This window comes from Canis lupus, chromosome 10 (genome assembly GCF_003254725.2).
Source record: "Canis lupus dingo isolate Sandy chromosome 10, ASM325472v2, whole genome shotgun sequence".
Taxonomy (NCBI): Eukaryota; Metazoa; Chordata; class Mammalia; order Carnivora; family Canidae; genus Canis; species Canis lupus.
The window spans coordinates 29,856,432-29,866,878 of NC_064252.1; the positions used below are offsets into that span (position 1 = coordinate 29,856,432).

Genomic DNA, 10,447 nt, shown 5'->3' on the forward strand with positions numbered 1-10,447 from the left:
TCTCTCTCTGGGCTTTCCTCCTAGAGTGTTGGCTCTGCTCCTGGGGCTTCCCCCCTGCACAGGCTTTCAGGAGCCAAGGATTTAGTGCCTTTGCTCCTGCTCTTCTCCTGGAGACCCAGGCTTATTCTTTTGACTCCCCAGCTGTGCCCCTATAGACGAAGGAGCCCGCCTGACACTGTTCTTGCCCACAAAGGGCTGATTCATCCGAAGGAGTGGGATGAACACAAGGGCTGAAGGAAGCATTTCTAAGAAGCAGAAGCCAGAGCCAGCCTGGCAGGAAACACTGTGTTTAAATAGCAAAATTCTCATTTATTCTTTCTGCCTAATGGTGCGCAGCCAGTCAGTGGCAGAGGGGAGCTCAGAACCAGATGGGTTTGACTTTGAGGCTTGCTCACCTTCCCATCTTCATGCTCCCTCCCACAGGCTCCTCTCAGTGGTGGTCTGCAATAACCATGTCTGCATCTCTCATCCCCTGTCACCTGCCAGGACACTCTGCAGGAAGGTCCTGGTCTCTCTCGATCATCCGGGAACAGGGACACCTCTGCTGAGTCCATGCCTACTGTTGAGGAGCTTCTTGGCAGAAAGCCCGCTTGGCCAACACCAGCTATGTACTGTGTACTCCCTGGCTTCCCAGGCAGGCTACGCAATGCACAGAGGCCTTCCTGACTGGCCCTGAGAACCTGTCTATTGGAATTTCATGCTGGCAGAGGACAGACATAGCGAGAGTAAATGATGCTCCAAAGGGTAAATAGCCTGCTGTAGAAATTTGAGCAAAACTCCCCACCGCCCTGGGCTTTGCCCTCCTCCTTTGCAGACAGGGAGTTTTGGGCCAGATCAGCAGCATCCTAAAGGCTGCCGGCTACACAGAGACGTTGGCCCAGGGAAGAGATGTGGGCACTGATATTTTTTAGAATCTCCGCAGGGGATTCAGCCAGGCTTATGAATCTGGCTACATAATAGTAATTTCTTCTTTGGATTAGTAAAAAGACTGGGAGTTTACCCAATTTGTGTGTGTTGTCTTATTTGATTGTGACAAGAGATGGGAAGATGGGGATTCTGGGCTCCACTTAGGAGATGAAGACACCAGTGCTTAGAGGGCTTAAGTGTCTCGCCCACGGCCACACAGGGGGAATGTAGCAGAGCTGGGTTTTAGAATGAGACATTCTGATTCCAAATTATGGCTCTTCTCAACGACACGAAGTGGCCCTCTCCATTGCATTTTGCAGGCCTAACAGGTAAGGGGCTAGCCCTGCCAAACGGATAAGCATCCTTTAGTGCAAGCCTCCTACTTTTAATACTACTAATAAAATAGTAATAATACCAACAATACAGTTGTATTTTGCTGGGCACCCACAATGGCTTGGGCCCCCCCATCGGTATTGTTTCTTGCAGTTCTCTCAGCAGCCCTGCTAGATGAGTGTGCTACCCTTGGGTTCGAAGATGAGGAATTTGAAGAACAGAAAGGCTTAGGAATTTGCTCCAGATCACACAGCTGGCTCATGGCAGGGCTAGGATTTGAACCTTGGTTTGTCTGATTGGTAAAGTCCAGGCCCACTCCCCTGCCCCACAGTGTCTGACCTGAGAAGAATGGCAAGAGTTGAGGCTTTCCACTGCCGCCCTGGAGCCCCTCTGGGCCTTGGAAGTGACACTCCTGGCTATTGATGGCTCTCTGCCTTCCCTGGCGAGGCTCGGTTGAGCCCTCTGGCTGGGATTCAATTACACAATCAAAAAGACAAACAAATTAAAAGAAGAGCAGGGCTCTGTAAACAGCTTCTTTAATGACTGAGGAGCAAGCATCCCCCAATTTCCTTTGGCACAAGCATCCCCTGATCTCTTGGACGCCTGGCTTTTCTCACAGACATCTGCAGTGAGTTAGGTCAGCATGGATGGGCAGGTGTGGCTCATGGCCAAGGACAGGGTGGACAGTCCTTAGAGTGACAGACACTCTGCTTTCAAAGGGCCCTTAGGTTGTGTGCTTGAACCCAGAGAGTCTAAAAACTGGGTGGCATGTCAGGATCCCTTTCCTGGGGAGTTTGTTAGAAATCCAGATTCCATAGCCTTACCCAGAGAAACCAGTTGTATAAGCTCATGTGGGGCAGGCCTAGGAATCTGTATTCTAAACACTCTAGCCCCAGGTGATAGTGATTTTGGCTTGTCCCTGACCATGTGTTTGGGAACCCCAGGTTCTCCCTGACTTAGATAGGCTCAAGGTGGGGAGTGACTTGCCCAAAGTCACAAGGCAGGTTAGCTGGAGAACTGGACTCCTTGTCCAGTGCTCTCTCCATGATCTCACCCTATATTATTTGAGGACTTTAGTCTATAGTGCTATAGGTACGGGATTATAGAAACCAGCATATTCGTTTTGTTGGGCTGCTGTAACAAAGGACCACAAACTGGATGGCTTAAAATAGTTTATTTTCTCAGTTCTGGAGGCTCAAAGTTCAAAATCAAGGTGTCAGCAGGGCTGTGCTCCCCTTGAAGCTCCTAGGAAGAGGAGCTTTCCTTGCCTCTTCCAGCTTCAAGTGGTTGCTGTCTGTCCTTGGAGCTCCCCAACTTGCACCTGCATCCCTCTACTCTTGTCCTTGTTGTCGCCTGGCATTGTTACCATGTGCCTGTGTCTCTGTGCCCGATTTCCCTCTGCTCATAAGGACACCAGTTATTGGATTTGCCCCCCTACCCCCAATTCACTGTGATTTCAACCAATTGCATCTGCAGAGACCTTTATTTCCATTAAGGTCCCATTTTGAGGCTCTGGGCAGATGTGAATTTGGGGGGGGACCCTATTCAACCACAACACCAGGTGATATGCTCTTTTATCCCAACTCTGCAAATAGCAGTGTCAGGAAAAAGATGTCAAGGAAAAGCCACCTCCCTAGAGAAGCCCTCCCTGATCACTCCTGCCACACTGAGTGCCTCTTACCCAATTATTCTTCATCGCAGCCTCCTGCGTGCTTCCCACATGCTGTGTTCCCATGTGCTGTGAACGGTGATGGTGCAGCGACCTGTGTGTACCCCCAGACCTTAATCACGTTGGGAACTGGAACAGGGTCTGTTCTGTTCTTCCAGCCAAAGTAGCCCTGAGTGGCCAACAAATGCTTTAGAAGGATCAAAGGAGGAATTTCTCAGTGGGGTCTGGGCCCAGCTGTGCCTCCCCTGCTGTGTGACCTTGGGAAGTCTCTGAGCAGCCTGGGGATTCTGTAGCCCCACTGTGAGAAGAGGCCCAGTGGGAACCCGTCCAGTGGGACACTGCATTTCCAGAGGGGTCTGTCACTGTTCCCATCATCATGATGGGCCCCGGTGTAGGAGAGCCCCCCAGCTCTCCAGGAGATCTCCTCTTCCCCCAGCCTTCCTTACTGAGGAAGCTCTGAGGCTTCCTTGTCTGTTCAACTAATTTGGATGATTTCGCTTTCCTCAGCATTCATAACCACTTTCACTTTCTCCCCCACCTCCCCTGTCGCCACCCCTCTACTCCCCCCACCAGTCCGTTTTGTTCCTCTTCCTCCTGTCTCTGCTGTTAAGAAGGGAGGTCAGGTGCTCACGGTACACAGTGAGTCTAATTACCCGGGAAAGTAATTAACATTTCTAATAGAAACTGCCACTGCTCATTTTCATCGGGGCCACACAAAAGCAATAAGGTAAAAGAGTTTCATAATTAAAGGCTCGTTACTGTGGGCTCCCCATTCCATTCTGCAGCTAATAAGTCTTCTGCGGGGAAATGAATGTGCTGAGCATCCCAGAGATGGACAGGGGCCTGGCTGGAAGCCCCTGATTGCTCCTCTTCCCTGCCTCTCGCTCAGCCCCCTCATCTGGGGTCCCATCTTCTCTGCTCTCTTAGACAAAAGCTCATTTCAAGAAGGGAAGACTGAGCAACCCATAAAAACTCTGGCTGTGACCCTAAGGATGACTCGGTACAGGTTAGAAACATGGATAATTCGGGATCCCTGGGTGGTGCAGCGGTTTGGAGCCTGCCTTTGGCCCAGGGCGCGATCCTGGAGACCCGGGATCGAGTCCCACGTCGGGCTCCCGGTGCATGGAGCCTGCTTCTCCCTCTGCCTGTGTCTCTGCCTCTTTCTCTCTCTCTCTGTGACTATCATAAATAAATAAAAATTTAAAAAAATTAAAAAAAAAAAGAAACATGGATAATTCTTGTGGCTTAGTTTCAGTGAGCACTTACTATGTTTCAGACTCTTTGGGTCACCTTACAGGTATTAGCTCACTTAATCCTCCCAGCTCACCCTGGTATTAGGTCTGGGTATTATCCCCATTTCCCCCATGAGGAAATGGGGGCACAGAATGTTAGGTAAGTTGCACAAGGTCATGCAATTAGTAATTGGGGTGAACTGGATCGTAATCCAGCTCTTACACTTTCTCAAGCCCTGTCCTGTATCTCTATGGGATTTGCTTGTTTGCGATCAGCCAGGTGTGCTGCTAGGACATCTGACTGTGTCCCTAAAGCTGTCATGCAAGGACCAAGGTAACAGTTCTGGTCACCCAGTCTAGTTGCTAGAAAACCAGGTCTAAGGATGTATTCTAATCTGAGGGTGTGGGGTACCATTCTAGAAATCTATAAGGTGACAGCAGTAGCATGTGGGTCAAAGAGAACAAGCTCTGGGGCCAGGGAGACGTGGGTTCAAGTCTTTGCTCTGTCATTTGCTGGCTGTGCTACATTGCATAAATTAACTGACTTCTCTGAGCCTGTTTTTCCCACCAACAGATTAGGGGGTCTCATAAAGCAGTTGTGATCATTACATGAGATAATGTTGGTAAAATAGCATGCGCAGGGATTTCACAGTTTTCCCTCTTTATTTCCCCTCCTCCTCCTCACAAAATTTTCATTCATTCAGAGAATATCTTTTTGCCTGCCTACTCTGGAGTGAGATCTCTTTTAAGTCTGGAGAAAAGAGCAGCGAAGTCAAATTCTTTGGCTTCTGGGAGCTTACAGATACTGGGCACAGAAGTTAATGAATAGGAAAATAGCTATTATGTTGTATAACATCAGGTAACGAGAATTTCCCCCACGTGAACTGCAGAGATGGGGTGTTTGGCTAGTTTATTTCTAAGTCATTCTAGTTGTTTTTGGACACCAGCAGCTGAGTCTTCATGGAGGCTGTTACCTGTAAATGCTGTGCTTTGGGTTATGGAGGCCTGGAAAGAGGAAGGGTAGAGGAAGAAAGGATGAGAGAGGAAAGGTTGAGACAAAGGACTCTGCCAGAGACACCAAACAGAAAAGACGAGAGGCAGAGGAAGAGAATGAGATCAGACAAGGCAATGAGGCCGAGAGGAAGGGGAAGTGAGGGTGAGAGGCACAAGGACTGGAGAGGGAAGGGGAATAAAATTCATGTCTCTGGAGGTAGTGGGCAGCCAGCAATGGAGGCAACTGTGTAGTGTAGGTGGGTTGGCTTAACCTCTACGCTTTGTCCTTTTCATCTGTAAAGACAGCATTGTTCAGCGTCCTTGTTATCTGAGCTGTGTAACAAATTACCCCCAAACTTAGCAGCTTAGGACAACAGACGCTCACTATTTCACAGCTGCTATGGGTCAAGGGCCCAGCTCCTCTGGCTCAGGGTTTCTCACGAGGTTGTAGTGAAGGTGTCATTTGAGGTTGCAGCCGTCTTGAGACTGGACTGAAGGGAGAATCTGCTAATTATCAAGCGGTTGATGGTAGGATCCAGTTTCTCATGGGTGGCTAGATTGAAAGCCTATTTCCCAGTGGCTGTTGGTGAGTGACCTCCCTCAGTTCCTTCCCACATGGACTACAGGACAGCTCACAATGTAGCAGCTGCTTTCATCACAGTGAGTCAGAGAGAGCAAGAGCGGGCAAGTATGATGGATGTCATCATCTTCTTGTAACTCCATCTCACAAGTGACATCCTATTATCTCTGTGTGTGTCACTAGGCCTGGTCAGCACTCCAGAGGAAGAGATGACATAAAGGCAGGAATACCAGGAAGCAGATGCCACTAGGTGCCATCTTAGGAGCTGCCTACAGTATATAACCTGCTAGGGCCATTGTGAGGATTAAATAAAAAGATTCAGAAAAAATTTTAGCACATTGTCTGGTGCATAGTAAATGTCTGAGGCAGTTCGTACTGCTATTATTATCCCCACCTCGACCGATGATGGTGGGGAAGGGAAATGCATGAGTAGGTAAGAAAAGGGATGGTGTATCAGTTACCTAGTGGCACAATAATGCTGCATAACTTATAGCCCCAAAGGCACAGTGGCATCTTGCAGTAAACACTTTTGCATGCAAAAATAAGTACGGATCAACTTGGAGGCTCTGCTGATCTGGGCTGGTTGGTAGGGTTCACTTCTGTGTCAGTAGGCAAGAACAGGCCAGTGAGGGTGGCTTTCCTGTTGTGAGTGGGCTCTCCCTGGGGCCCCAAAGGGAACAACTGAACTGCCTTGTCTCTGTTGCACGTGGGCTCTCATTCTGCGGAGGGCTAGGCCAGCCGTGTTCTCAGCGAGCCCTTTCAGACAGGCTTCCCAGAGAGCACGTGGAAGCCCGTGAGGCCTCTTGAAACCTAGGCTCCAAACTGGTACCCCCTTACTTCTGTCCCTTCTCCTGGCTTAAGGAAGTCCTGAATCTAGCCCAGGCTCCAGGGGTAAGGAACTCGACTCCACTCCTTTGTGGGAAGAGCTGCAAAGTCACAGGGCAAGGGCTACAGATGGGAAGAGGCACCGTTTTTACAACCAACCAACCATTGATGGGAAAGGAAAGGGATCTGGGATTTAAATGGTATGCTTTCTAAACCATTTGGGTGACTCTAAGGGATTGGGTAGTATTTCTGAGTTTTGGACTTTTTATTATGTTGCACTGACATTGTATAAATATAATACTAACAATGATCTCCTAAAACCATTTGTTCATGCGTCCATTCACTCACCAAACATTAAGAACAGGGATTGACAAACTCTTTCCGTAAAGGGTAAGATAGTAAATATTTTAGGCTATTGGACTATACAGTCTCCTCTGTAACTACCCAACCATACATAGGTGATTCGTAAATGAACATGCATGGCTGTGTTGCAGGAAAACTTTCCATATGGACACTGAGATTTGAATTTCATGGAATGTTCATGTGTCACGAAATATTATTTAAAGTTTTACTCTCCGATTATTGGACTTTCTTAGCTTTGGGTTGTAAAACTCAGGCAGTGAGGCAGATTGGGCCCTTGGGCCATAACCCTGCCCTAGAGTTCCCTCCTGAGTGCGTGCCACACTGTAAATTGTCGACGGTTGGTGTCACTACATGGTTTCCTTTTATCCTCACTGCAAGCTGATCTCTGAGATGAGAGAAAGAGTGCCAACCACAGGGGGCGGTCCTCGTGCTTTGTGACATACATAAAGGGGTAGTGGATCTTGTCACCTTGGAAATGTCACTGTGTCTCATGGCAGGACCTGATACATAACTTGCAGGACCCAGTGCAAAATAAAAACACAGGGCTTTCATTCAAAAATTAAGAATTTGAAAAAATAACACTTTGAGAAAAAAAAAACAAAAATTAAAAATTTGAAAACAGTTGACAGCAGATTGTGAAACCAAGTCCAGTCCCCGTGTGACTGCGCAGGTCACACATCCATGCAGCCAGCCGTGGCTGTGGGCTTTGAGGTCATTTTCTTGTATGTCAGAAAAAAACTGGCTGATAAGTTCTACCTCACAGACTCATTTTAAGGATTAAGCGGACTCATAATGGCTAGCTTTTAAAAGCATGTTTCCTGTTACATAGTAGGTGAGCAAGAAAAGTTTCATGACACATTCTGGCGTTCTACTTCAACTTCTGTCTGTTGCTGATGGTTTTTAATGTCGGCAGGAGGTTTGGGCAAAGCAGCAGCTCAGCGAGGATTTGTACTTCCATTTTTAGTAATTTTTCTGAAGGCTAAGACATCTGTTTGGATAGCCGGTACAAAACGAGACGTTAGGGATTTGGGCTCAGTTCAGCATAATTTGGAAAGAGCGCACCTGGTCTTCCATTTATAATATTTCTGTCTTTTTTGTTGGCTTTATGATTTAGATCTTAAATATTTCTCCATGCGCTTCCCCCCCTCATCCTTCTGTTGCAATTTGACCAGATTACAGAGGACAGTATAGACACTTGTCTCTTTAATTAAAGCCGTCCTCCTCCCCACAAGGCCAGAACAGGTGTTATAGAAATTCCTGGGTCACTTCTTTTTAAACAAAACTGAACGCTGCACGCAGACAGCATGCGAGAAATTCCTTCTGCTTGTGGCTCCCATCAGAGGTGTTGCCGGAGCAGTGACTTCAAACGTTGGAGTAGGAGCTGTTTCCTGGTACCTGAGTAAAGGAGGACAGAAATCCCTTTATCTGGTAACATGTTCTATTGTCATCGACAAGTTTCTTTCAAATATTTGTTAAGCAACTTATTGTGTTCAAAAGGGGCGAAGGGTGAGAATTTTTGACTTGCAGAGCATGGATTTCCCAGATGAATCTCAGAAGGCTGGTCTTGGAGACTGCTCCCTACTTAACTTTTGCAGAACACACATGTACCTGACAGTAAGGGGGCGGGGGGCATGTATCCATCCTGACCATGAAAAGGCAGAGATGGGAAAAAAAAAAAAGGCAGAGATGGTCATTTCCAAAGCGCTCACTTCTTTAGCCCTGAAACTCAAAGAATAATCGGTGTCATTTCTTTAGCATTTACTACATGCCAAGGGCACTGTCTACTTTACATAATTACCTATTTTACCTCTTATGTGTGACCTATGGTCAAGGTCTTATTATCATTCTTTTTGACAGATGAGTAAATAGAGATTTGGTTAAAATGTAGTTAATTAGGAAGGGAAGACAGATTGGCTAGTTTTTTTTTTTTTTCAAACCTTTTTTGGTTGCTGTTGAGGAAAAATACACATAACATAAAATTAGCCATTTTATGGTGAACATTTCAGTGGCATTTAATGCATTCGTAATGTTGTACAACCATCATCTCTCTCTGGTTCCAAAACATTTTATCACCTCAAAAGGAAACACTATACCCATTAAGCAGTCACTCCTCATTGTCGCCCTGCAGCAGCCCTTGGTGACCAGGGATCTGTGTTCCGTCTCTGCACATTTAGGCTGGTCAGTTTTTAACCATAACAGAGCACTCACAGCTGCCATCTATTTGGTGCTTATGTATGGGAGGCAGTGTTCTAGAGACATCACGTGGACTAATCCTCTCTACCCTGGGCAGAGGGTCCTGTTATTACCTTGATTTATAGGTAAGAAGATGGAAGCACATAGAGGTCCAGAAAATCCTCCAGGGTCACACAGCAACCAAACCCTGGGACGGTCTTAACCATGGGATGGGCTGCCCTCCTCGTCCCTCTCATGAGGGTAACATTCCCAGCAAATCCACAGCCTGTGCATCGTAGCCCGTACACACAGCATGACTTAGTGCCTTGGTCCTCGGATGTGTGCAGAGGAGGCAGCCTCAGCCCCTGTCAGCTGAGTCCTAACCCCACCTGTCAAATGACATGCGAGGGGCTGCCGTGGAGGGATGTCAAAGTCTCGTGATGGCCCAGGGAGGGGAGAGATGAATTCTTCCAGAGGAGCCCAGAAAAGCATCTGGTTCTCTTATTTCTATGTTTCTTCACACAAGAATAAAATTCAAAACGACCTTGCATATCAAGGATGAGCTAGAAGATCTTATCAAGTCAGAGGCGGGCGACAGCCATGCACACAGTCTGGGTTCAGTCACTGCTGAGCTATGTGACTTTGGGCTGATTACTTCACCGTTCTGAGCCTGTATTCCCTCATCTTTAAACTGGGGTCTTTTGACCTGCAAATATATAAAGTTCCTGGCATATTCTAGGACTCTACTGATGTTTTTAATAAACATTTTGATGTCCTAATTAAGATCTATTTTCAGGAATGGAGTGGATAACTTCTTCCTACTAGTGTATAAATAACAATGACTACAACAATAACAACATAATAGTAATATCTATTTATTGAAGTTTTACAACATGCCAAGCACTATTTTAAGTGCTTTACTTGGATTTTATTTAACAACTGGGAATATGCCGCTTTTTAAAAACAACAGATAGGCTGATTTTTAAACAAAAACAAAACAAATGAGTCACATTTCATGAACCTATATTCTTTTGGGAAACCTAGTCCCATGATTTGAAAATCTCTGTGAAAAATAAAATGAAAATAGGGCACCTGGGTGGCTCAGTCGGTTAAGCATCTGTCTTTGGCTCAGATCATGATTCCAGGGTTCTGGGATCGAGTCCTGCATCAGGCTCCCTGCTCAGCGGGGAGTCTGCTTCTCCCTCTGCCTCTCCTCCAACCCCCGCTCATTCTCTCTCATGGTGTGCATGCATGCATGCATGCATGTATAAATAAATCTTTCAAAAAATAAAATAAAATGAAAATAAGAAGGGCTCCATACCATCGAAAGATGAATGGATAAAGAAGATGTGGTCTATGTATACAATGGAATAT

At 46.7% G+C, this 10,447-nt stretch overlaps 1 long non-coding RNA gene across 2 annotated transcripts; it reads right to left on the reverse strand.

The window, feature by feature from the left end:
* Positions 1-2,407: 2,407 nt before the first annotated feature.
* Positions 2,408-5,848, reverse strand: LOC112674997 (uncharacterized). Of its 2 annotated transcripts, none has more exons than XR_003145702.3 (3): positions 5,519-5,848; positions 2,921-3,077; positions 2,408-2,637 (listed from the first exon to the last, which is right to left on the reverse strand). It is a non-coding gene; the product is annotated as an uncharacterized LOC112674997 (long non-coding RNA). The 2 variants fall into 2 exon arrangements; XR_003145704.3 differs by having other exon boundaries at positions 2,921-3,095.
* Positions 5,849-10,447: the final 4,599 nt, after the last annotated feature.